The sequence below is a fragment of the Choloepus didactylus genome, chromosome 2 (assembly GCF_015220235.1).
Source record: "Choloepus didactylus isolate mChoDid1 chromosome 2, mChoDid1.pri, whole genome shotgun sequence".
Taxonomy (NCBI): domain Eukaryota; kingdom Metazoa; phylum Chordata; class Mammalia; order Pilosa; family Megalonychidae; genus Choloepus; species Choloepus didactylus.
Genome location: NC_051308.1, coordinates 4,668,541 through 4,695,122, shown reverse-complemented (window position 1 = coordinate 4,695,122; position 26,582 = coordinate 4,668,541). Strand labels below are relative to the sequence as shown.

General features: G+C 39.0%; 1 protein-coding gene and 1 pseudogene across 12 annotated transcripts in view; both read left to right on the top strand.

Moving 5' to 3' along the window:
• Positions 1-26,582, top strand: part of SYNE1 (spectrin repeat containing nuclear envelope protein 1) — a 499,900-nt gene that overhangs the window by 48,965 nt on the left and 424,353 nt on the right. The gene's annotated exons all lie outside the window — the stretch shown is intronic.
• Positions 16,170-16,288, top strand: LOC119528242 (annotated as a pseudogene).

Genomic DNA, 26,582 nt, shown 5'->3' with positions numbered 1-26,582 from the left:
GTCTGAAATAAATTAGAATGCTAAATTAATATCTGTCTTCAAAGAATTATTGATTTTTTAGTGGATAATCTGGAAAGAAAATGTGGCTCTTACTATTAAAAAATGCTCATGAACTAAACAGAAAATGACTATCATAGACAATAGTATTTCTGTGAATTCACAGGAGAGATGCATGCATGGTAACGAAATGTCAAAATTCTTAATAATGCATAAACACGAAAACAGGACTGCAGACTTCCCGGAGTTAGCCAATCTTTAGGTTTCCAGGGTAGGGAACTTTGAAGTCAAATTAAGAACATTGGACTTAAAGAATATGAAATGCTGTGTTCTGGTTTGCTAAAGCTGCTGTTATGTGAAATACCAGAAATGGACTGGCTTTTATAAAGAGGATTTATTAGGTTGCAAATTTAGTTCTAAGGCCATAAAAGTGTCCAAACTAAGGCATCAACAAGAGGATACCTTCACTGAAGAAAGGCTGATGGTGTCCAGAACACCTCTGTCAGCTGGAGGCAGGCACATGGCCAGCATCTGCTGGTCCTTTGCTCCCAGGTCGTGTTTCAAAATGGCTTTCTCCAAAACATCTCTGGGTTTCTGTCTCTCTTAGCTTCTGTCAGCTCTCTGCTTGGTTCACCTGGGGCATTTTTCTCTAAGCATCTGGGACTCCCCTCTTAGCTTCTCCAGGGCAAACTCTGGACTTCATCTCTTAGCTTAGCATCTCCAAATGTCCTTCTGTCTGCATTTCCAAGCATCTGGGTCTGTGTCAGGTCTTAGCTTCTCCTGGGGGCAAATTCTGGATTACATATCTTAGCTTCTCTCCAAAATGTCTCTCTCAGCTTCTCAGAGCTCCTTCTCTCCATGAGCTCTCTCAAAGGACTCCAGGTAACTAATCAAGACCAACTCTGAACAGGCAGGTTCACACCTCCATGGAAATAATTTAATCAAAGGTCTCACCCAACGGTTGGGTGGGTCACATCTTTTTGGAAACAACCTTTTAAGATTCCACCCAACAAGATTGGATTAAAAGAGCATGGCTCTTCTGGGGTCCATAACAGTTTCAAACTGGCACATTTCATCCCTTGGATCCCAGGAAGATATGTTCTTTCCAAATGCAAAAATAAATTCATTTCATCGCAATAAAGATAAGTACAAAGTTTTATCAAAATCAGTTTCAGGTGTGGTTTGTCCTAAGGCAACATTCTCCCTGGCTGTGGATCTGTTAAACTCAGAATAAGTTATCTGCTTCCAATATATGAAGGAGGGACAGTCATAGGATAACATTACCATTGCCACAGGGAGAAATTAAGAGGGAAACAGGGGTCATGGAAACAAAACAATTCCTAAAACCCATAGGGCAAACTTCATTAGATTTCAAAGTCTGAAAGCCATTTATAGAATGAAGTTTTAGCCTCAGGGCTTGAGAGAGCAAGAATCCCACCCTTTCCAAGGGCTTCGTGACACCCTTGTTCTCTCCAAACTCTTGAGTGATTGCTCCAACATATCCACACATTGGGGAGACCACCTTCTTCTTGGCCCCACCCTCCTCAAGCATCGGGGTGTCATCCAGACTCTCTGCCATTTCTGGGCATGCTCAACTCCTTCAGAATAGTGGGGTGGTGTCCAGGCTCTCCCCAACCCCAGGGAATGTGCTCCACCCTCCCTGAGGCCTGGGGTGGCAGCACTTTTCCTAAACATTGAGGTGGAAAGCCTGCCTTCTGTCTCTGGGGAAAACTCACCCTCTTCACATGTATGGGAAGGTCTGCTCTCCTGGCCCAAGATTTCTTGGCTTCAGACCTTTGTTTCTATGGCTCTATCTTTGAAGAAATTTTTCTTTCAATCTGTCCCTTTTCTGTCCCTTTTATTCCAGGCTGGCAGTGGTTTCATTTATACAGATCTTCCAAAAAATCTGCTTGCTTGGCATGCAGCATACAGGGGTCAAAACAGTGAGACAATAGGACTTTCCATAAACCATTTCTGGATGACTCCATCTCCAACCCTGGCTTGTACTGAAATGGCTGGCTGGTTCCAGGTTTCGTTAAACACTCACATGGGGCTGTAGCCTCTGGGGATTCATTTTCTGGAAGCCCAGAATTTTCCAGACCATCAATTTCAGGTTTCTTATTACCCAAGAGTTCAGTTCTCAGCTTATCTCTTTTCTCTTGCATTTTCCTATATGCTGCAAGGAGAGGCCAGGCTGCATTTTCCACATTTACTTTGGAGATCTCTTCAGCTAAGACCCCAGATTGTTGCTTTCAGATTCTGCCTTCCATCAGACACCAGGACTCAATTTTGCCAAATTCCCTGCCACTTTAAAACAAGGATTGCCTTTCTTCCAGTTGGCTATAACACATTCATCATTTCTGCTTAAGGCCTCATCAGAAGTATCTTTAGAGTCCATATTTCTACAATAGTCTCTTCAAAGCAATCCAGGCCTTTTCTATCCAGCTCCTCACAATTCTTCCAGAATCTTCCCCTTACCCATTTAAAATCCATTCCAACATGTTTGGTATTTGCAAACTCAGCAGCACTTCTCTGGTACCAAAATCTGTTCCAATCTGCTAATGCTGCCATTATGTTAAATAACAGAAATGGATTTGCTTTTATAAAGGGGATTTATTAGGTTACAAATTTACAGTTCTAAGGCCATAAGTGTCCAAACTAAGACATCAGCAAGAGGATACCTTCACTGAAGGAAGGCCAATGGCATCCAGAACACCTCTTGTCATCTGGAAAGGCATGTGGCTGGCACCTGCCGATTCTTTACTCTTGGGTTGCATTTCAAAATGGCTTTGTCCAAAATGTCTCTGGGCTTCTGTCTTTCTTAGCTTCTCTCAGCTCTCTCCTTGGTTTTCCTGGGATGTTTCTCTCTAAGCATCTGGGAGTCCCCTCTTAGCTTAGCATCTCCAAGCATCCTTCTGTCTGCACCTCCAAGCATCCGTGTCAGCTCTTAGCTTCTCTCCAAAATGACTGTGTTGGCTTCTCTGAGCTCCTCTCAGTCAGCTCTCTTAAAGTACTCCAGTGAACTAATCACTGGGTGGGTGGGGTCACACCTCCATGGAAATGATCTAATCGAAAGGTCTCACCCGTGGTTGGGTGAGTCACATCTCCATGGAAACAACCTAATCAAAAGGTTCCACCCAACAAGGTTGGATTAAAAGATCATGGCTCTTCTGGTGTCCATAACAGTTGAAAATTGGCACATGCTCCATCTCATGAATTTAACCAAAGAAAAACAGTTTGTTGTTGTTTCATTGCCCATGAAAGGAAAAAACTGTTTCAGCCATCTGGACTTGTGTGTGTATTAGAAATGATGGCACTTTTCAAGCATGTAGACATAAACAAACACACCCACACACACAAATCCTGTGTCACCTCACAGTGTGCACTGCAGGAAGTGAAGAAGTTGGGGGGTTCATTGTCACAAGAACTGTTTGTTTCTGGTGCTTAGATTCCAGCTAAATCCTGTTGGATGCTCTAAGCCTTTCTTAAGTAGGCAAGATACAATGTAATAAATAAGTAAATTGTTTTATTGACATATTGCTTACAAGGCTAAAAAATATCCTCAAACCTATAATAATGGAGTGACAAGATGTGACAACATCCAAATTACATCTGGAAAATTAAGGTATTGGTTAGTATCATTGTTAGTGTTAGACTATGTTTTTATAAATTAAAACGCCACAACCATGTCATTTAAGAATCAATTGGCTTTATGAATCTTGGTGAGTTCTCTTTACCAACACAGTGTACACAACCTCTTGCAAAAGAGGTGGCAGTTATATCCATATTCTGCCTGAAAACCTGGGCCCCAGATTTGCTCTGTGACTCCTCTAAGGTTCTGCATTCATTGTAGCTCGCAAGAAAATTCTCCCCATTATGGAACCATTTGCAAAAGGCTTTTTCTTCATGAGAAATAAAAAGCATCCCATTAGTTCCAGTGATAGTGAGCAGTCTTTCTATCCAAAGCTGAATTTGATTTGAAGAAAAGATAAAAAAAAAAAAATAACATTTTAACATATGAACAATTGTAATTGCCTGACAATTGAAAGCTGACATTTTTTTGTATTTTCTCAATTTATATGAAAAGCTGTTCTTATATAAAAATCATCAGTACCAATCATATATGCTTTAGATCACAATCTGTTTTCCATAGATCTTTTGTTAATGCTAAATCTTAAGTCAGATAGCATCTCCATTTCCTCTGCTGGCTTTGAAGGTTACCTTGTCTTCTTTATTCTATTTGGACAAAATGTCTTTAGGAGACAAAACGTGGATTTTTCCACTGATTCTTGACAGCCAGATTCAGGAGAGTGTTTGATAATTTCTGCACTTCCTCTAGCTAATTTTAATAGAAAGGTCAAGAATCTGGCTATCTATCCTTAGACCTGCTGTGATTCAAAAGATCTTGCCAAGCTTTTGAAAACCCTTTGGTCTGTGTATCATCATCTCACTTGGAAATGTTTCTGCCACAATTTTGGAGTAATGATCATTTAGCTCCTTACTTGTCAAAGATTTAGGAAGGTATATCTTAGAAGTTAATAGGGTGGCAAAAGGTGTAGAGGGGTAAACACCTAAGTTAAATAGGATTTGTCATCAAGAACCTTGAGTACAATGTAGTCTTGGAAACTGAGACTGAAACAAAACAATGACTATATGGGAGTGTTGTAGAATGTGCACAGCATGACTCAAAATCAAGATTATAGAATGTGCTAGTATGTCTGCCATAACTTCCTATTAGCTAGTTATTCCCATCCTCTATTTGTGAGCTGTCATCCAACATTTCTCACAATTTCACTCAGCCTTATGAGTAAACACCATGACACTTTGCCTGCCCAGGACCATTTGCGAAGCTAATCTGTGTAACAATTTTATTCATTTTGGATATATCCTATACCTATAGGATGTGAATGCATGCAAATATCTGCATGAAGCAAACAGTTAATGTGGATTAGACTTAACATTAGTAATGAAAGAGTGGTTGGAACATATTTTTTTAAAAACCCACAGCAGGAGCAATTTAATAGCTGACTGAATGACAACCAGAAAGACATGCTGGGGCATGTTGACTGTTTAATCAAGGTCCACTTTGTTCTTATTTGGCATATTATGCAATAGTCGTTTCCCAGAAAATTACTGATAATGCTGCAAAGAATTATAAGAGAGACTTTGTTTAAACTGAATATTTTAGAAGAAATTATATGTGCATTTGTTGCTAAGGTGGAAGGTGATAACAATAATAAAATTTCCCACAAATTAAGTGCCTATTATTTTCCAGACAATGTGCCATATGTTTTATATGCATTTAATCTCCTGGTAACCCTAGGAGGTTGCTGTAATTCATCCTTCCATTTTATAGATAAGGAAGCTGGTGCTTAGATGGGTTAAGGAAGTTGCTCACAGCTAGTAAGTTGTGGCAAATCTAGGCTGTTCTGACACCAAAGATCATGTTTTGTTTTCCCCATAACTTCACATTCTAAAAATGGAAAGATGTTATTTGATTAGTGATATACAGTGAAATGCTCTCTTGAGTATTACCAGTGATTAAGATTATTAAATTACACAGATATCTTCAGGATCTAAAGCAGGGATTTTTAAACTTTAATTTGAATAAGAATTGCATGAGGAGTGTGTTAAAATGCAGACCTTTAAGCCCTGAGTCCAGAGATTCTCATTCGTAGGGTCTGATGGAGAACCTAGGAATCTACATTTCTAAAAAGCTCCCCAGGTACTTCTGAGGCTCCTGGTTCATGAACCACATTTTGAGAAATGCAAAACAAAAGAAATTTAACTCTGTCCAGTACATTAAAAATAAACTTCTTTTAAAATCATTTTGCTCAACGTAGTATTGCATTGCGAAACCCTTCATGAAGAGGGGTCCCCTTGCAATGGTCCCACAGGACCCTCATCCCCTGGAGACACTAACCAAGCATGATTCAGGGACATGATTCCTATCCAGCTGTAGGAACTCCTACATTTAAAGCTTGATACATTTACTCATATGTATGTTTCTTAGAAGAGCTTGATTCCAAGGGTTATTCTCTTCAAGGAAAGTACTTCCATGGACACTTAAAAGCATGTGAATCCAGAGAAATAATAATTAAGAAAAAAAAAAAAAACCTCAGAGAACCAAAGTTCAAAGAGTCCCCTTCTATAAGGACTTGACAGCAATGGACCCCAGGTTGGCAGTGATCATAGGATTCAACTGCATTAACTTCCCAGATAAAACCAGAGATGGACTTATATGCCCTGGGGCAAGATGCTTTGATTACCTCAAAGCATACAACTAATTGTGTGAAAACATAAAATAAAATTTTCAAAAGGTCATCTCCTTTGGGTGGCATGTTCCATGGTTAAGAAACAACTAACAGTATTTGCTCCTTTTCTGCCCTCAAGCTTGTTTTAGTCCAATTGATGAGAGAAGATTTGGAATAACCAGAGGGTTTAAGCTAAATCAACCAAGCCCTGCAGAACTTCTGAAGGGAGTGAAGGTGAGAGGCAAGATGAAGCCTCTCCCAGCTTTGTTGTCTGTTAGAGTCATAGACCATCATGTGTGAAAAGCAAACGGGGTAACTGCACAGGATTATGCTTGGGGGCACCTTTTGTTAGAGGTGTGGGTGCATTTCTTAGACAACTCCCTAAATCTCATCCACAAAAATAAAAAATGCCAGCATAGTAGATTGCATCCCTCTTCTCCAGTCTTCCCCATGCTCAAACTGCTGTCAGTATCCGTGTTGGCAGATTGGGATCAGGAGAGGGTCTGGACCTTTTTGTAACTTGTTTCTGAGAAGCTGTAACTGGGAAGGAGATGGCGCAGAGCTTGACTGAACATGCTTGAACCAACCCCCCACTTCATTTTGTTAAGTTATGGACTCGCGTTCCATCCAGGGACATCGAGCTTCAGTGATACCTGAAAATGACCCTGCTGTGTTTCTCAGTTGTGGAGATTTGCCTGTCTAACTGTTGTTTTAGGACAAGTAGATGCTTTTGCCACTATTAGTTTGATCATCTGAATCAGATAGTGTTTTTGAAATGATTGAACTAATCCTTCCATCTTTGGATTAGAGCACTGGGGAAACATAGACATTCACAGGAAAATACTCAACAAATCCATGCAGGGGAGCTGTAACTGAATGTGTGTTGCAAGGATACATTCCCGGCGTTTCCTGAGATGGGTTCCACAGGCTTCTTGAACATAATTTCCCACATCAAAATGGAGAGTGGTGAGCTGGGACACCTAAGGAAGAAGAGCTGTGGGACAAGGAATCCCACTGACTGTGCCATCCTTTCTCTCCATCCTCACTTAAGATGCCAGAGTCCTCTATTAGGACCAACACCAGATACTGTACTCAGGGCATTTTCCTCCTCTAAGTGTCTTACCCTTAAAAATATTCCTTTCTCTTTCTCCACCCCTTAGTTGTCATTGCTCAAGGCTATTTCAGCAAGGTGTTGTCTAATTAGCAAGGTTGACAGTGAGGTGTGAATGACAAATAGGCCCTTTCCCAGTAGGTGTTTACATTCCTAAAATATTCATTAGACCAAAGGCAACTCCCTTGTTTGGAATTTGTGGCTGAGATATTTTCTTATGTTAGTGAATTTTCCCTGTCTACTCTGGTAAAGCAGATGACTGGCACACACACACACACACACACACACACACACACACATGTCACCCATGAACACACAACACACACATCACCTACAAACACAAGACACCAATGTGCAAAATTCATGGAATCTGCTTTGTTCAGTAGTTTTTGGTGTTACATTTATTACTTCCCTTTAAGTCTGCTCTCTCCCCTTTTAGATGACTCTTCATCCTCTAGCAAAAAGTGATTAGTTACCCTTGGAGAAAGACTATTTCCATAGCTAATCTTTCCAGCTGGAGAGGAAAGAGCTTTTGAGGACCAGGCAGTAGAAAGCATTATTTCAGACTTTCTGTCGCTAGCTGGTTTTGTGACACTGGGCAGATCACAGACTCTGGAACTGTTTCCTAATCCATAAAAAAGCCTTCTAATTCTAGAATTTTATTATTCTGTGAGTCCCCTTATTCTGTTTATTTGCTCTGAAGCCCTTCCAATCTGATTAATTTCTCCCAGAAGGCATATGAAATGCATATTTCTACAAAAGGCAAGACGTCTAGGACTGAATGAATTGTTCTAACAACCAAGTAGATTGTTGTGAATTTTTGTACCCTCCTTTAACAAGGATGGTGAGAATTGAACATCAATTGGTGATATTGACAAAAATATAAACACATACTTTAGTTTGTAGAAATTTCAGCTTACATAAAATTGTAGTAAAAATTACCAAGGTTGACATACCCACCACAGTAAATGATAAGTATTATGTAATGACAATAAAAATATCTTCCAGACACCTTCAACAGTGTCATTGAAGAATGCAGGCCTTACCTAAAAATATATTGATTTCTACCATTTCTAGCCTATTTCCCAAATGCTCAAGTCAAAGTCAGTCCAAGACTTTGTTGTGAAGCTGTTGATGTTTTTGTTTTTTTCTTCTTCCTTATTTAGAAAGTGACTGGAAAGATAATCTCTTCACAAGGATGTTCTGAATATGCGTGATGACGTACAAACTAGCATTGAAATTTTTAAAAAGCTGTTTAAAAATAGCAAGTCAGTTGCATAAAGCAAGTAAGCATGAAACAATTAAAAAGTAAGTTTAGCCACAAGTTGCTTTCTTTTTTAAATTATTGAAAAAAATTAAATGTTAATATTTTCTCTACTGGAGAAAGTGTCCTCTTCTGTCGTAGTACCTGACCCAGTACAAATATACAGCCATGTGCCAGTTTGAATGTATTATGTCCCCCAGAAAAAGCCATATTCTTTGATGTAGGCTTGTGGGGCAGACGTTTTGATGCTGATTAGATTTGCTTGGAGATGCACCCCACCCAACTGTAGATAATAACTGATGGGATATTTCCATGGAGGCGTGGCCCCACCCATTCAGGGTGGGCCTTGATCAGTGGAGCCATATAAATGAGCTGACTCAAAGAGGAGGAACTCAGTGCAGCTGTGAGTGACGTTTTGAAGAGGAGCAAGCTTGCTAGAGAGGAACATCCTGGGAGAAAGCCATTTTGAAACCAGAACTTTGGAGCAGACACCAATCACGTGCCTTCCCAGCTAACAGAGGTTTTCTGGACGCCATTGACCATCCTCCAGTGAAGGTACCCGATTACTGATGTGTTACCTTGGACACTTTATGGCCTTAAGACTGTAACTGTGTAGCCAAATAAACCCCCTTTTTATAAAAGCCAATCCGTCTCTGGTGTTTTGCATCCCAGTAGCATCAGCAAACTACAATAAGCCACCTAGGGCAATTTTTGTTTCTGAGGCCAACTTTCCTTCTTCAATCTTTATGGGCATTTTCAAGCCACAGCTTTTGCAAACAAATTAAATCACACTTTCATGACAAGCAGTTAATATGCATGCTTCTTTCCTCCTTTTGTTAGGGTAAAAAATACATACAGATATAAATTAAATATATATTCTCTCCTTCATCCTACAGCACTTATGAAATGCCTCTAAAGGACTGTAGGTATCCAACTTCCATACTGGAACAGGATTCATATACCCATTTATATTCTCCATTCTTTAAGGAATTCCTCGGATCTTTTTTGTTTCTGTGCATTGTATTTTTCCTTCTTCCCTTGATTTTCTTTTTCTGAAGATTCAGATTGAACAAAAGTGCCATTTCTCAGCTAGAGGTCATTGCCAAGGCTATTATTTTAAAAGGAGGACCAGTAATGGGTACCTTGTTTCCCATTCTTAAGCAATCACTTAAGACAAGAAACCAGCAGGGAACTTTTTTGTTATATTGAGTTAAAAGCAGCCTCCGAATTGAACACACTGTAAGGTAGTATTTACTGGTTTCATTTATGGAAACTAAGTCACTGAAATAGAAAATTGCACATTGCAAAAAAAAAGAAAAAAAAACAAAAAACCTGTGCCTTCCTGCATGGGTCATGAAAGACCAGACCAGAGTGTGTGTTAGATTAATGGAAGTGATTTAATTTCTGAGCTGAGTGCCTTACCTTTCCCTGGCTTTCCAGCCAAAGGGATGACTCTCCCTGTGTTCGTACTTTCGTGAGCCTGTGCAGAACAGCCCCACACCAAACCCCTGTGGGTCCTGTTACTTAGGGGAGAGTGTCCTTGGCTGGCTGATCCCCTCACTGGCACTCTCTGAGCTGCCATGGTGGGGATTTGCTTTTTCTCTTCAGTGAGGTTGGCAACTAAAGATTTCTTGCTGTGATACTAGGGACCCAATCTTCCTTGCTGGCTTCCTCTATGAATTTTTAGGAGGAGAAGGTGCCTCTAAGCTTGTGGAACACTTATTAGACACTCTGCACTCTGACTTCCTGGTGGGAGTAGGTGGAGCAAACCTCCCTTCCCAAACTTGTTTTTGGGTGACGGGCGAGTAGAAGCCAGCACCTTCCCTTTTGCAAGGAGAGGCAGGAGTTCCAAGATGACCTCAGAGGTAATGTTCCTAGTGATAGCAAGGCTGGGCCTCCCCAAGGAGGAGGGGGACGTTGACCACTTTGTTCTTCAGCATTCCCTTTACTTATCATGAGCCTCTTTTACCTTCAGTGGCAATCCCCCATACACTGACCCAAAAAATACCGCTAGCTCCTTAGTCATCCTGTTCAGGCTGAAACAAACAGGAGATATAAAATACATAAAATATAAAATATTGAATGTTATAAACAGATACTTAAGAGATTTTTTTGATAATTTTTTGAAAACATAACAGGATATTTTGATGTGTTGTGGACGATTCAAATATCTATACAAAATATGGAAACTCTTAATACATTAAATATGATGCTCTGGCTTGGTCTTGAGCAAATTAGCAGGAATGAAAATGGAAAATATAAGATTGTGCTTTTCATTTAGTTTTCTGTGATTTCATGCTAATTTATTTAGTTAATATTAACAGCTAATTAATTGAGGAACTCAGTGATGTTGTCAGACAGAGTCTAGTCAACACTGAAATAATTATGACTTGCACTTTTTGTTTTTAAATTATTTCGGTAACTGTTTCAGTTTGCTAGACTGTTGAAAACAGATGCCAGGAAATGGGTTGGCTTTAAATAATGAGAATTTATTAGCTTACAGTTGAGGCTGTGAGAATGTCCTAATCAAGGTGATGCTTTCTTCCTGAAGACCTGCTGCCGGTGATCGTAGGCTCATCATCACATGACAAGGCGCACGGCAGTGTCTAGTTGCCTCTCCCTTCTCTTCTGGGTTTCCTTTATTTCAGTTTCTTGCTGCTGTGGCCTTTTCCCTCTGTCTCTCTTCTTTCTGTTTATAAAGGACTCATGTAAAAAAGATTAAGACCCACCCCGGGCCACACCTTAAGTGAAGTCCCCTCATCAAAAGGTCCTACTCACAATGGGTTCACACCCACAGGAATGGATTAGCTTTAAGAATATGCTTTTCTATGGGTACATTCAGTTTCAAACCACCACAGTAACTAAAATGTTAATCAGAGGAGTGGCTATTAAGTAGACAGAAATTATTAAGAACACATCTTGATGACAGGCCAAAATCATATTTGGACCATCTGTAAACTAATAAAGGGCCACTTTTCCTTTAAAAAAATAAAAAAAAAGGATGGCCTCAGACATGTTTCTAGAGCTAATTTAGTAACATAGAAAGTCAAACACGTCTTTGCTGTCAGAAGTGGCTTATATCTCCAAATCATTTTATACTCAGCGCAAGAATTCACCCTTCCAGAGTGATCTCCAAGAAGACTTTCAAATTAATCATTATTAATTATGTGGCCCTCGATTGTCAGAGTATTTGAGAATACTTTGGTTGTAGCCTATGTATGTTCTTTATTCTTTCTCTCTTTTTCTTCTCATAGTTTCTAAAGCTGGGTATCATCTACTTTCTATTCCTGTTATGGATGCACAAATCTTATAGTTCTAATGGTGTAATTGTTGATTACCTTTTTTAAAAAAAACTTTCCAGGTGGTCTTTACCCTTTTAAATTTAAAGAGTATTAATTTATTTTTGTTTTTAATTAACAGTAGGGCTAAATGACATCCTAAGCACTTTTATATGCCTTTCACATATTAACCCCATGTTATCCTCCTTACAATCTTCTGCAGCAGGCACATTATAAAGTTATCCCCATTTTATAGATAAGGAAGCTGAAAGAAGGAGAGTCTGAATAACCCAAGAGGTGGAGCTGGGACTTAGCCCAGATAAATTGGAGGCATCCTCACACCATAGAGCTTTATTCAGCTTATGCTCCATATGGTATTGCTCAGCCTTATGTGATCACGCATAAAAATTACCTGGGTGTCTTGTTAAACCACAAATTGTTGATTGATTTAGTAGGTCTGGGGTAGGGCCTGAGATTTTTCATTTCCAACCAGTTCTTAGGTGATGGTGCTGGACCAGATACTTAGAAAACTGCTGATCTATGGTGATATTGAGATCAAGGGAAAGCAGAGCTAATTTATCAGTGTTGCTTAATCTTAAGGATAATAATTGTAAATACTGGCTTTAAAATATAGGAGTTTCTGAATTTTGCAGCTCAAAATCTCTTTCCTTAAAAATTACCCCTGTAGTTTATCTCATTTCAATCTCCATTTTTAAATTTCTAGTGATGTTAAATTTTATTTCACACATTTAAAAAATATGCCATTTTGTGAATTGTTTGTTCATATCTTTGCCTAATAATGTAATAGGTATTAAGGTTTCTCTCATAGATTTGAACTCTTTATCACATTTTTGGCAAATATTTTCCCAATATGCTCTTTGCCTTTAGTGATATTTTTAATATTTTGGGTGTGCTTCTTAAATTATTTTTATGCAATGAAATCTATTCCTTTTCTATTAATCATAGGCCTAGAATGTGCCAGTTTGAATGTATTATGTCCTCCAAACGCCATTATCTTTGATGTACTCTTGTGTGGGCAGACCTATCAGTGTTAATTAGATTGAAATTCTTTGAGTGTTTCCACAGAGATGTGACCCACCCAACTGTGGGTGATGACTCTGATTGGATAATTTCCATGGAGATGTTGGCCTGCCCATTGGGTGGGTCTGAATTAAATTACTGGAGCACTATACAAGATCAGACAGAAGCAAGCTGCCACAGGCAAGAGGGACACTTTGAAGAAAGCACAGGAGCTGCAGATGAGAGACATTTTGAAGATGGCCATTGAAAGCAGACTCTTACTCTGGAGAAGGTGAGAGAGGACGAATATCCCAAGTGCAACTAAGAGTGTATTTTTGAGGAACTGCAGCCTAGAGAAGAACATCCCGGGAGAGAGCCATTTTGAAATCAGAACTTTGAAGCAGATGTCAGCCATGTGCCTTCCCAGCTAACAGAGGTTTTCCGGATGCCATTGGCCATCCTCCAGTGAAGGTACCCAATTGCTAATGTGTTACCTTGGACACTTTATGGCCATAAGACTGTAACTGTGTAACCAAATAAAACCCCTTTTACAAAAGCCAATCCATCTCTGGTGTTTTGCATTCCGGCAGCATTAGCAAACTAGAACAATGTCTTTCTTCTATCAGTAAACATAGATCTTTATCTTAATTTCAGGTAGTTGTTTTAGTTACTTTATTCAATTCCCAAAACACTTGGAATTGATTTTGGTTTCAGGTGAGGCTCTATATTGATTTTTCTATTTTAATTTACTTCCTAAGTTTTCCCTAAACTATTCATTAAACATCTTTCTAATTTTTGTTTAGATAGATGAGAGTCTCTTTCTGAACCATGTATTCCATTCCATTTTGTGGTTTGCCCCTTCTTTGTTATCACACTGCTTTACTTAATTTAGCTTTAGATTGTATTTTAAAATTTGCTAGAGCAAACCCCCTGCTCTACTACCCATTATGTTTCTCTTTCATATCCGAGATTGTCTTCATGAAAGAGTCACACCTGATCCCATGATTCATTTCTTTTTTCCAGGAAGCACCTAAGAAGCTAGTTTTTGACAGCTTGATAAAGATCACTGTCTTCTTGGATTTTGCACAGAAATCTATACATGTGAAGTTACTATTATAACTATTTGGCTTTGGAACAACAGGAGCGTTTCAGGCTAAAGCCATCCTGACAGATGAAAAAACACTATTCTTCCGATCCTTTATTCTTCTCTGTTGCCTTTGCTTCATTCAGTGAATGGTGAAAGAATTCAATGGCAAGAATAGAGAAAAAGAATTCAATAACAGCATGCAAATAATCTAGTACTTATACTTCACTATAGGCTTGTAGAATATTCCACTGGTAAAGATCTTAGCTATTAAAGAAAATTATAAGGGCTACGTAGGTTAGGAAAACAAAAGGAAACACATTGTTACATTATAGTGAAAAAAAGAAAATCTGTTTCACTGGCAAATAATTAGCATGATTTGATTACTGTTTAAAATAATATAAAGGAGACTAGGGGGGCATTTTGCAGTGCCACAGAAACACATGAAAATGATGAGAGTCATTCTTGTAACTGCAGTTGTTTGTGAAACTAATATTTTGAGTCAGGTCAAAGTCTATGTTGACTAATCCTGCAAAAGTCTCCTTGTTGGGAGTGAGCCGGTGGTTTCTCTTCCTGCCTCATGTCCATTTGGCATCCACCCACTTTGATAATTCCACCAAACCTTGTCGGAAAGCTCTGTGAATTTGAGATTTAGTGCCAGTAGGGCCATTTGAACCATGCTTTCACTTTAATTTGAAAGGTGATGCATTGGACTAAAATTACTTCTAAATATATATTTCACCACTCCTGTATTTTCCTTTGCCCCTTTTGGACCTTTTGCCTATCACATGCCTTTGTTTCTGCTCCTCTTTATGTGGATATTTTTTTCTTCCTGGAAAAAACAATGTTGCCCTTGACAATGAAAGCCAAATATGAAAGGGAAGGTCATGAGCGTTGCTTGCTCCAGTTTGCTAGGTGAGAACATGTTATTCAAATCAGCCAGCATCTTACCTGCATCTCTTTTTGTTACCCTTGCACTCTTATCTCAGTTGGCTGAGTTGCTTATTTTTTGGTTCCCATGTGTAACACACACTCAACTTTGGGGTACTATGGTAATAAAGCAAAGCGTGCTACATTTGTCTGATGCTTGTTCCCTTACAACATCACCCAGCACACAAACAGACACATACACACACACAGCTGTAGTACACCCAACACACACACACAGCTGTAATACTGTTGGAGGAAAAATAGTTTTCAAGGATGTAAAGGGATGAACTTTACAAGGAAGTTAGGTTTAGGATTTGCATTTTCCTCTTTGTTTCCCTGCTCTGGTTCCCCCCCTCCCCACTCCCTCTCCACCCCCCCAATGCCCCAAATCACCAATACACCCATTCAGGACCTTGCATATAATTTGTGTGAAATAAATGTTTCTTAAGTCCGTTAAAAAACCTGGCCTCCCTTTGGGACTAAAAACCCTCTTTAATATAACTTTTTATCTCCATGGTTCCCTGCCTTTATTCAGCACGGAGTAATTGCTTACTGAATGGAAATAAGCCTTAAAAGAGACGTTTGAAAGGATAGGCAGGGCATCCTGTTTGTAAATCAGTTATAAATTGTCTCCCTCTTATTTCTTCAGTCTCTTTGAAATATATCCATCATTACAGTTGCTTTTCTTTTTTTTCCCCCTTCAGCAGGAGATGTTTCTGAATCAGGGGAGATTTTTAAGCATACTGTAGAGATTAGCAAACTGGGTTCTTTTCCTGGTCTTCAGAAATGTTAGAATTTCAAAACTAATAAAGGTTGAAGAGTCATGGTTGAAAATATTGGTATTGGTTGGGAAGAAACATAATGATTTAGTGATGGATAGAGCGAAAAAAAAATGAAACAAAACTGCTTCCGGTGAATGAGAAACAGCACTGACTTTCATCATTCCACATTCCCGACTGCAGGACAGACTCCTTGGGATGAAGAGTAGGTGCTGGCCCTTGAGGCTTGAGGCTTTAGGATTATTTTATTATACCAATAATTGATTAACTTAGCTGCAGGCCCCAAACATATCAAGGTATATTCATTCTAATGGCTCAGATTTGCTCAGTAAACACATCCTATGGAATAATAGCTAGCTAGCTAGTGTCATGTCTGCATTTCATATATAGCTCTGATGCTTAGTGTTAGGAAGCAGGTGGGGACATAAGGAATCATGTAAGTAAACATCAGGGTTTGTGGACATACCACCCTGAGTATGCCAGATCTCATCTGATCTGGGAAGCTAAGCAGGGTTGAGCCTGGTTAGAACTTAGATGGGAGACCGCCTGAGAATACTGGGTGCTGTAAGCTAAAAATTAAAAAAAAAGAAAAAGAAAAAAAACACATCCGATTTTCCCTGGCTTATAGAAACTTCTTAGCATTCTGGCCTTTATTAAATGCATATTCTGGTAATAATATTAAAGAAAACAATAGCCTGTTCTATTCCCTTCACATAACTTATTTCTGGTGATCGTGTTTAAATTAATATAAGTAAAAACAAAACAATACCTTTTATTGATGAATAAATACTATATGATAGTCTATGAGCAAAGATTTATGTAAATTATCTAATGTAATCTTTACAGTGATTCTACGAGGTTTGTGCCATTATTTGCACCCCCATTTTACAAATGAATAAACTGAAGCATGAAGTGGCTAAAATGCTTATTTAAGGTCCCCCAGAAAACGATTCCAAGTCAGATCTGTTGGATTTTCAGAACTCAAAATCTATTTCTCAGGAAATTATTTCATTTTTGCCTCTACTGGGCGGTAGTTTTTGCTCTTATAAATCGTGAGAACAGCTAACATTCTTTACAAAGAAATTTGGGGTGTGTGTGTGAATAAATTTTATGTCAACATAAACATTCCTTACTTAACCCTTACTTAATTCCTTACTTAACCATCCCTAACCCTAACCCTAACCCTAATCAGAAAAGAAAAATGAAAACATTCCCATTACTAATTTTATTGTGTTGACATTTTAACAGGGATGAGTATGGCAACAACTGATTATTTTTATTTTGCCTTGAAATCTCAGGACTAGGAATTATTTTATTCTAGGGCTTGAGAGACCCACAAATCTGTTTACATTTGTTGCTAGAGACTCTAGGCATCAGAACATGGGACTTTTTCAATACTCTTTGTGTATTCTTGCACCTATATTTTTTGTCTTTATGTGGCTATTTATTTAACTGATATTTTATTTTTTTAATCTAAATCCTCTCTAACATTGTTTGCATATTTTAAAAAAACTGTGTGATTCCCTTGGCAACTTGCTCTAATGTTTATTTGTGTATGATAATTATAATTTTTAAAATGTATCTCACAATATTAGGTATTTGGAAAAAAATTACAGAAAGTTCAAAGAACAAATTAGAAAGAAATACCCTTTTCTCTTCTGTAAATGCAAACACAAGAAATTAAATGCTATTGTAATATTGGCCTACAAAGGATTCATTTAGTTTTTTTTCTCCCAAATTCTGAATCCAAATCTTCATACACGTTTCTAAGGTAAACTTCTGAGATTTTTTTATAAGGTGAATGAGTTTTTCAACAAAAAACCCTTAGGTTATTATTAAGATTTCAACATCATGAAAATGCCTGAAGTCTTAAATAGTGCCTGAAAGTTGCGTCTTTTTTTTTTTCCATTAAAAATGCATCTCAAGCACTTTTCATAAATCAATGTGAAAACGGTCTTTGTAGAAAAGCTGGCACTGGGGAGCAGTGCATTTGGTCAGTAAGCAGGGGGTAAGGCTAAAGAACGAGAGAAAGAATAGTGTGCTTTTATAGAGGTGTTGCTATAGTGAGGTGTTGAGGATAATGCTGTAGGAAGCCTGCAAGTTCTCTTGGTGGAATTTGGTGTAGATACTTACTGAATCAGGGCAGCTTGCAAAAGTCACTATAATAGGTGGGATATGATAAAAACAAACTTCAAGACACCTGGTGCGATAAAAGGTATTTTTTGTTGCTTTTTCTCTCTCTTGTGTGTGTGTGTGTGTGTGTGTGTGTGTCCTTTTCTTCTCATATAATTCAAATCAGGATCTCTGGTAAAAAAAAAAAGAAGTATGTATATATATGAAATTGTGGTGTTGTGTAGTGAAAATAAAACAAATCTATAAGTTTAAAAAATCTGCTTTCTGTCATATCAACCTAAAATTAATTAATGGAAGTGAAATGAATTGTATTGATTCACACTCATTAGTCTGCAAAATTAAAATCAGTGACACTAGTGAAAGGCTGAAGAGTGAAAATTTACTAAGAATGCTAAGAATAAAATTTGGCTTTCAAAACAGAAGTTTCAGTGATGGATATTTAGTATTTTTAAGATGGCATCTAAAATTTAAGAAATCAGTTTGTCAATATCCATCACACATGGCAAAGTATCTTCCCCAAACTAACAGATAACAATTCTCTTGAAGCCCAACTCTCTGGTCAAAAATTTGTCATAGTCTGTTAGTGACAATTTTTGTCTGCTCTCGGTATGGGCTCTCATGATTTCTAAAGTTTTATATAAAATGCACCATACATTCTTACGGTTGATTAAAATTTGGATTCTGGTGTTTTGTTATACCTAAAAACACCAAACTCTTACATTTTATATGGTTTATCAAACTATGTATGTTTCCATTTTTTATATCCACATCATTACAAGTCACTTTTCTTTGGTTTTGATTGTTCTGAGTTCCCATGAAATATTCAGTTAAAATAATGTACCTACTTAAATTTATACTCATTTAAAATACTGAGATGGGGTTGGGGGGAATTGGGGAAAGTGAGCAGAATATCTCCTCCACTTCCTCTAAAGATATAATTAAAACAACCCTATCCACAGTTACAATGGAGTTTCTCTTTACACTGGGAGGTTCTTGATTCTGCTTCTTGCCTCTTTCTCAGTTTCTCATCTTACAGCCTCCTTATCTCACTTTTTATCTGTGCATATAAAGAGGTCTAGTCTGCCTATTTTCTAGATGTCCCCAATGGAGTTACTCAAATCAGTCAAGTGATTTGTGAAGCAGGTGGTTTAAGACATAGAGAGTGATAGATCTAGGGAAAACTGGTTTTGCACCCAAAACCATTTAATTAAAATATTTTCTTAGAGCATTACTTGGTGAAAGAACATACATTTTGAGCTCAGATTCTGCCTGCATCGCATGACACTACTCTGCAACTCCCTGCTTCTTAAAAATACAAAACTGAAGAACACAGCAAATGCAGGGAAAATAATGAAGCAGAGGATAGGCAGCAGGGGCTGCTGGCATAGCAGAAAGTTACCTTAGAGAGGTAGAGTTGTGATGTAGGCTTAGTGGGTAGACGGGCAGGAACAGGCTTGGTTGGTTAATGTCTTTAAGGTAGTGTCTGAATGAGTAATAAATCATCTAACTGGGAGAAAAGCTTAAGATGTCTGAGATGATTTGGAAAACTTCATGTAATGAAGTCTCATGAAACATGTGGCCCCTTCTCTTTCTTTCCACTATCCTTTTGCTATCATGCTTATGATCCAGTCCTCAGAAAAGTGCAAAGGGGGACTTGGAAACATCGTTCATTTCAAAGGAAGGGAGCACATCATGGTGGTTAAGGGTTTGAAACTAGTGTCAAAAAGAAATAGGATCAAATCTTGACTTCCTCTTGATGGGTTTTGGGGCTTTGACAAGTTACTCATGACTCTCAGCCTCAGTTTCCTCACCTTTAAAACAGAGTCAGTAACCCCTAAAGATCAAGAAAGTGATTAAATGGTAGGAAGGGGTAGCAACAGATAAGATAAGATTTAACAAAGGGTTATGAATACTGAAACTTTATGTAAAATACATTTTTTTTTTTAGCTGTGAGGGTATTGGAATAGCTAGAAGGAAATAACTGAAATGGTGGAACTGTAACCTATAACATTCTTTGAAATTTGCTCTATAGCTATTCATTGAATTGTGCTTTGAAAGTTAGCACCTTTCTATATATCCTATATTTCACAATAAGGAAAGAACTGAAATTGGAACTGTAACCCATAACATTTTTCGAAATTACCTATGTAACTGCTTATTCAGCTGTACTTTGAAAGTTAACACCTTTCTGTATATATATCTTACATATATTATATCTTACAATAATGTAGATAATGGAAATTGTGAAACTGCAACCCATAGCATTCTTTGGAATTTGCTCTAAACTACTTTTTGGACCATACTTTGAAAGTTATCACTGTTACGCATATATGTTAAAGTTCACAATAAAAAATGCATTAAAAAAAGGAGTCAGTGATCCTAGTACATAACTGAAAGTACTTTGGGGGTACTAAATGAGACAGCATAAGTAATACATCTAAGATAACTCACAAGAAATGAGAATTGCTTTTCTCACTGTTATTTGGGAGACCCCGATTTTCAGGACTTGGAAGTAGATATTACAGCTGATCCTAGTGCATGCTGTGGGCACAGCCCAAAACCCATCCTTCAGTTCTGAGGCCCCAGCCCCGCTCTGCTCCCCTGACCAGAGGGTTGCCTGCTGAGGGCTCACAGAGGGCAAGGCAGATACAAATATCCAGATTTGGAGAGGAAATCATTCAGTGGATTTGTATGTGGGCTGACTTCCCTGAATACCTGGTGAGGTTCTGTTGGCTGCTTCTGTTGAGGGTACTGGGCAGGGCAAGGTAGGCTGAGAATGAGGGATGGAAAAGGTCTGTAGGTGGGAGATCAAGGGGTCCCTGGGGAGCAAAGTCCATAAAGTTTGTCACTTAGAAAGTGACAGACTTACATGGCCTAGCCTGGAGGTGCTGTATCATTGACTAGGACCCTAGCCCAATAGTTTCTAACATGGAACAGTGGGGCAAGGGGTCAGAAGGACAGAAGGCCTTAGTTCTGGATTTGGTACATAATTGCTGAAACTTGGTTGCCTCATCTGTGAGTTGGAGATAGTATCCGTGTTGCCTGTTGTGGTAGTTGAAAGGTGTATGTACCCTGGAAAAAAACATGTTCTTAAATTTAATCCATTCCAGTGGGTGTGCACCCATTGTAAGTAGGACCTTTTGATGAGGTTCCTTCGTTGAGGTGTGGCCCACTTCAATTAGGGTGGGTCTTAATCCTATTACTTTACTCCTTTATAAGTGGAATGGAATTCAGACAAAAAAAAAGAAAGCCACAGGAAGTCAGAAGCTGAATCAATGAAACTTGGAAGAGAATGGAGAGGCCAGGAGATATTGCCATGTGCATTGCCATGTGACAGAGGAGCCCAGGACCAAGGATTGCCACAACCAGCCCCAGAAGGCAACAGTCTGTGGGGAGAAAACATCGCCTTGAAGATGACCTGATTTGGACATTTTCCAAGTGTGAGAACCATGAGCTAATAAATTCCCATTGCTTAACCCGACCCATTTAATGGTATTTGCTTGAGGGTCCTAAGAAACTGAAACACCTGCGTCCAGGACTTTGGTAAAGATGAGCTGAGATTTGTGAGTTTTCTGGAAACCCCAGTGGGCTTGGACGTGGAGTAGAGTGAAGTGGTTTACCCAGTCTTCAGAGGAAGACAGACTCTTAATTCTGCCACTCCACTCAGTGCCTGTGTCACCTTAGGCAAAAGATTTAATGTTGTGAGCCCCAGTGTTATGGATGGGATCGTGTCCCCTACAAAGAGGTGTTCAACTCTTAAAGCCCCATCTGGTGGGTGTGAACTCTCATTTGGAAATAGGATCTTTGAAACGGTTAAGGAGAAGTCAAACTGAATCAAGTGGACCTTCATCCAATATAATAAGTCTTTATAAGCAGAGGGAATTTGGACACAGTTGGAGACAGTCAGGGAGAGAGACAACATGTGACAGAGGCAGAGATTGAGTTACGGATTGCCGGCAATTACCACCAGGACCCTATGGACTTCAGAGAAAGCATGATTCTGCTGACACCTTGATTTTGCATTTCTAGCTCCCAAACTGGGAAACAATAAATTCCTGTTGTTTTAGCCAACTAGCCTGTGATGCTTGATTCAGCAGCCCTGGCAAACCCAAGACACCCAGGGTAAAGAAGACCCCATTTCCTCATAAGGGTTGTTGCAGAATGTAAATTAGACAAGGTTTGTAGTGAATATACATTTCCTCATAAGGGTTGTTGCAGAGTGTAAATTAGAGAAGGTTTGTAGTGAATATGCTTGTGCCAGTTTGAAAGTATTGTGTCCCCCAAATGCCGTTATCTTTGTGGTCTTGTGTGGGGCAGAAGTTTTTGGTGCTGGTTGGATTTGCTTGGAATGTGCCCCACCCAGCTGTGGGAGATGATTCTGATGAGATGTTCCCATGGAGGCGTGGCCCCGCCCATTTGGGGTGGGCCTTGATCGGTGGAGCTATATAAATGAGCTGACTCAAAGAGAGAAAAGAGAGTGCAGCTGGGAGTGATGTTTTGAAGAGAAGCAAGCTTGCTAGAGAGGAACGTCCTGGGAGAAAGCCGCTTTGAGGCCGGAGCTTTGGAGCAGATGCCAGCTGCCTTCCTGGCTAGCAGAGGTTTTCCGGACGCCATTGGCCATCCTCCGGTGAAAGTACCCGATTGCTGAGGTGTTACCTTGGATGCTTTGTGGCCTTAAGACTGTAGCTGTGTAGTGAAATAAACCCTCGTTTTATGAAAAGCCTATCCATCTCTGGTGTTTTGCATTCTACAGCATTAGCAAACTAAGACAATGCTTAACTTTATGGCACATGTAAACTCTGAACAGGTGATAGTTGTTATTATTAAAAATAAGCTAATACATTACCATGCAAATGAGCTTGAACCTGTGAGGTTGGGCAGACTCCCTGAGAGCCCACGTGTGACACCCACCAGCCACTGGCCCAGACTCACAGCTGCCCGTGGTTCTCCTTTCGCGAGGAAGATCACTGATAACACAACACATCCTTCCAGAAGCAGTGTAAGCTGCAGCTCCATCTGGTGGTCTGTGCGGGAATGAACCTGAAAGCAGGTCTTCCCTGGGGGTGAACTGATAATGCTGTGCTGGAGGTTGAATTTGTTTGAGATTGGAATTTCCAGCATTTGCTCTTCAACCAGTTTCTACCTGACCTTGTTTTTCAGTTTTACTTGTTTTTTATCTTTTCGTCTCCATTTATGAATTTCAGTGTTGCAACTGAAGGTCTCTTAACAGCTTCTTAAGAGGATAAGATAAAAGGGAATTTGGATAAAATTGTTATGCTGGTGCTCAGATATTGATGCAAATAACTCAAAGAGAGAAGAAAGAAAATTTTCGATCACAGGAGGAGAACAAAAAATACCGTTAGCAGTAAGTTGAAATCTAAAATCCCAAAATGTGAAATTGTTATCCTGAACCTGGTTAAGACAAAGGACAGTAATTTAATGGAAAAAAGATGTTTTTGAACATACTATCAGGGGAAAAGTTATTCTTCTGAGAGAATATGTTTTTTTTTTTTTTAAAGATCTAGACTGCATAGTGGATATAAAATATGAACACTGTAATCAATCCCCCTTCCCTCCCTCCCCCTACCCAAAATAAACACTGTAATTTGATTCATTGAAACACTAGTAATATAGTTTAATGTTAAAGTGATTGTATGCCAGGACATTTTTCAATACTCCCTCTCCTTCTGCGTTGCTTGTATTGCTAAGAGCTCACAACAGGAAAAGGTTTCAGAGCTGTGGGAGCTTTCTTACAAAATCAAGAGACTGGCCACTTTTTACAGTAGGGCTTGAGGTACTGCTAAAGGATCTGTATTCTCTGATTGGAAATGTACTTTCTCAAGAGTAGTAGTTGGCCTCACTCTTCCTTAACATGACTTTAGATGTAATTTCTAAGGAAAATACTAGATTTAAAAGCAGCATTTTCCTCTTAGCTTCCATTCTGGTAAATGATGGGGTTTGGCTTTCATTTTTCCCACACTCACACTGCCTTTAACCTCAGAGCTGTGGTCTTTTTTTTTTTTGCATTCATATTTCATGTCTCTATCTGTTCTTAGCTTCTCTCTGCATGTACCGAACTAGGGCTTTGGTGGATGCTATTAAATTCTTGCCCTCCCTGTGGGGCTGTAAGAAGCCACTGCATGATGGAATTTATTAAATCAGTGAAACAAATAATCTGAATGAAACTGTAGAAATTAGAATTGCATCAGAGTAGGACTACGTAAATTCCGGTTGTGGTTTGGTAAGTCTGCCTTCATCCCAGTTTCTGGATTTCTGCCTTATTTCGTAACTCCCACTCTGCTTCAGTTTTCTAGTTTACCCTCTGGTGAATGATTTCTATGCTGGCCACTTGGCCAGGCTACTTCTGAGAATCAGATGAGAAATGGTGTGAAAGCATGGGTGAATTCAAATGCTATGCAGATAGGCGGCATTGTCATTATTTCACTATGTCATCATTTACTTTTAGGAAGGTGTATATCCACAAATAGAGGAAGAACAAAATACCAGTAAAAACAACAGTAATAAATGTTCTGCTGAAACTATTCAAATGTACTGTCTTTATTTAGAACTTGAAGGTATTGAAGGAAGCCTCAGTTATGAATTGCCGTGATGGACTCTGCTGTCTTCACTCTCATCGCATTGATTGTTACTTTTCTCTTTCTCTGATTTTACTCCTTTGCAGAGCACATCTCTCTCATCATACAACCATACCACACGCACAATCCTTATGCAAAGCTCTAACAGTCCCAGCTTTGTTTTCAAACTCAAAATCATTTAGATTTTAGGAATGGATTATGGTGCACGTCTTGGTTTGCCAGGCCACTATAGAAAATATCATACACTAATTGGATTAAACAACAGGCATTTATTGTATCATGGTTTTGGAGGCTGGAAGTTCAAAGTTAATGTCTCAACTTCCCATACTTTCTCCCAGGGTCTGTAGCGTTCTGGTGCTGACTTGCCAAAATCCTTGGGGCTCCTTGGCTTGTATCTCTACCTCCATCCCAAGGTGATCTCTTTCTTCTCTGCCTTCTTCTGACTTCTGGGTTCTAACCTCTGGCTGCTACTGACTGACTGAGTCCAAATTTTGTTTGCTTATAAGGACTCCAATCGTTTGGATTAAGGCCCACCCTGATTCAATTTGCTCTCATCTAAATAAATTCTTCAAAGAGCCTATTCATAAATGATCCTACACTTTAACTAATAATAACATCTTCAAAGGTTCTATTTACAAATGGGCTCACACTGAAAGGACTGGGGATTAGGACTTGAACATGTTTTTTTTGTGGGGGTCATGATTCAAACCCCAATAGTACATATACAACATATTATGTATTGCCCCAGTCAGGGTCTGTGGCAGCACCTTGCAATCAAAGGCATTAATATTTCTGCAGAGAAAAATATGAATTTTCACAATAAGGGGATAAAGAAAGGTTATAAACAGCCTTTTCTCATTTCAGGTGAGGAGATTGCACAAATGGTTTTCTTAAAAATGTATGAGATTGGGTACCTAAGGGTTCAAGGCTAATGCATCTGTTACCCTCCCCCCACCTCATACATACTAGATTCCAAGTTCCTCCTGGGAGGAAAACATTTTCTCCACCTTTTTATCCTTAGAGATTAACCCAGTCCCTGGCACATGTTGCTGATCAATAAATCTTTATAGGGATACATGGATGTGCCGGTTTGAGTGTATTGTGTCCCCCAAATGCCATTATCTTTGTGGTCTTGTGTGGGGCAGAAGTTTTGGTGCTGGTTGGATTTGCTTGGAATGTGCCCCACCCAGCTGTGGGAGGTGATTCTGATGAGATGTTCCCATGGAGGCATGGCCCCGCCCATTTGGGGTGGGCCTTGATCAGTGGAGCTATATAAATGAGCTAACTTAGAGGGAGAAAAGGGAGTGCAGCTGTGAGTGTGTTTTGAGGCGGAGCAAGCTTGCTGGAGAGGAATGTCCTGGGAGAAAGCCGTTTTGAGGCTGGAGCTTTGGAGCAGACGCCAGCTGCCTTCCTAGCTAGCAGAGGTTTTCCGGATGCCATTGGCCATCCTCCGGTGAAGGTACCCGATTGTTGAGGTGTTACCTTGGACTTTTTGTGGCCTTAAGACTGTAACTGTATAGTGAAATAAACCCCCGTTTTATAAAAGCCTATCCATCTCTGGTGTTTTGCATTCTGCAGCATTAGCAAACTAGAACAATGGAAAAACATGCTTTATTTAATGTTTGACCACATTTTAACTGTGAAATTTAAATTTGTGAACTTAAAAGTACTCTGAAAATTTTGCATTTGTTTTATTTCATGGGCAGAAACATACTGATTTTTGGACTTACTGTAGTGAAAAACCCATGGGTCATGGTGAAGGGTCAAAGAGGCCATAGGTTTTAAGCAATATTCTTATTTCTTCTCTTCAAATTCCAAGATGGGAGTTAAGCATTTGTTGCATTTTCATAGTTTGGCATATTGGTTCTCTTAAAATCATGCATATTTGACTACCCTCTCCCTCCACCAATATAAATACATGTATTTATATAAATACATAAAAGTATACACAAATACATATAAATACATAAAAATTTATAAATATTTTTTATATTTCACTGAGTGACATATGCTAGATACTTTTCTTGTCTGACAGTGATAAAATTAAAATATTGTAATGATTAGTTCAGAATATTTATTTTTAATTACAAATAACCAACTGAAGCCAATTGTCTGTTTTTTGTGTTTTTTACCTCT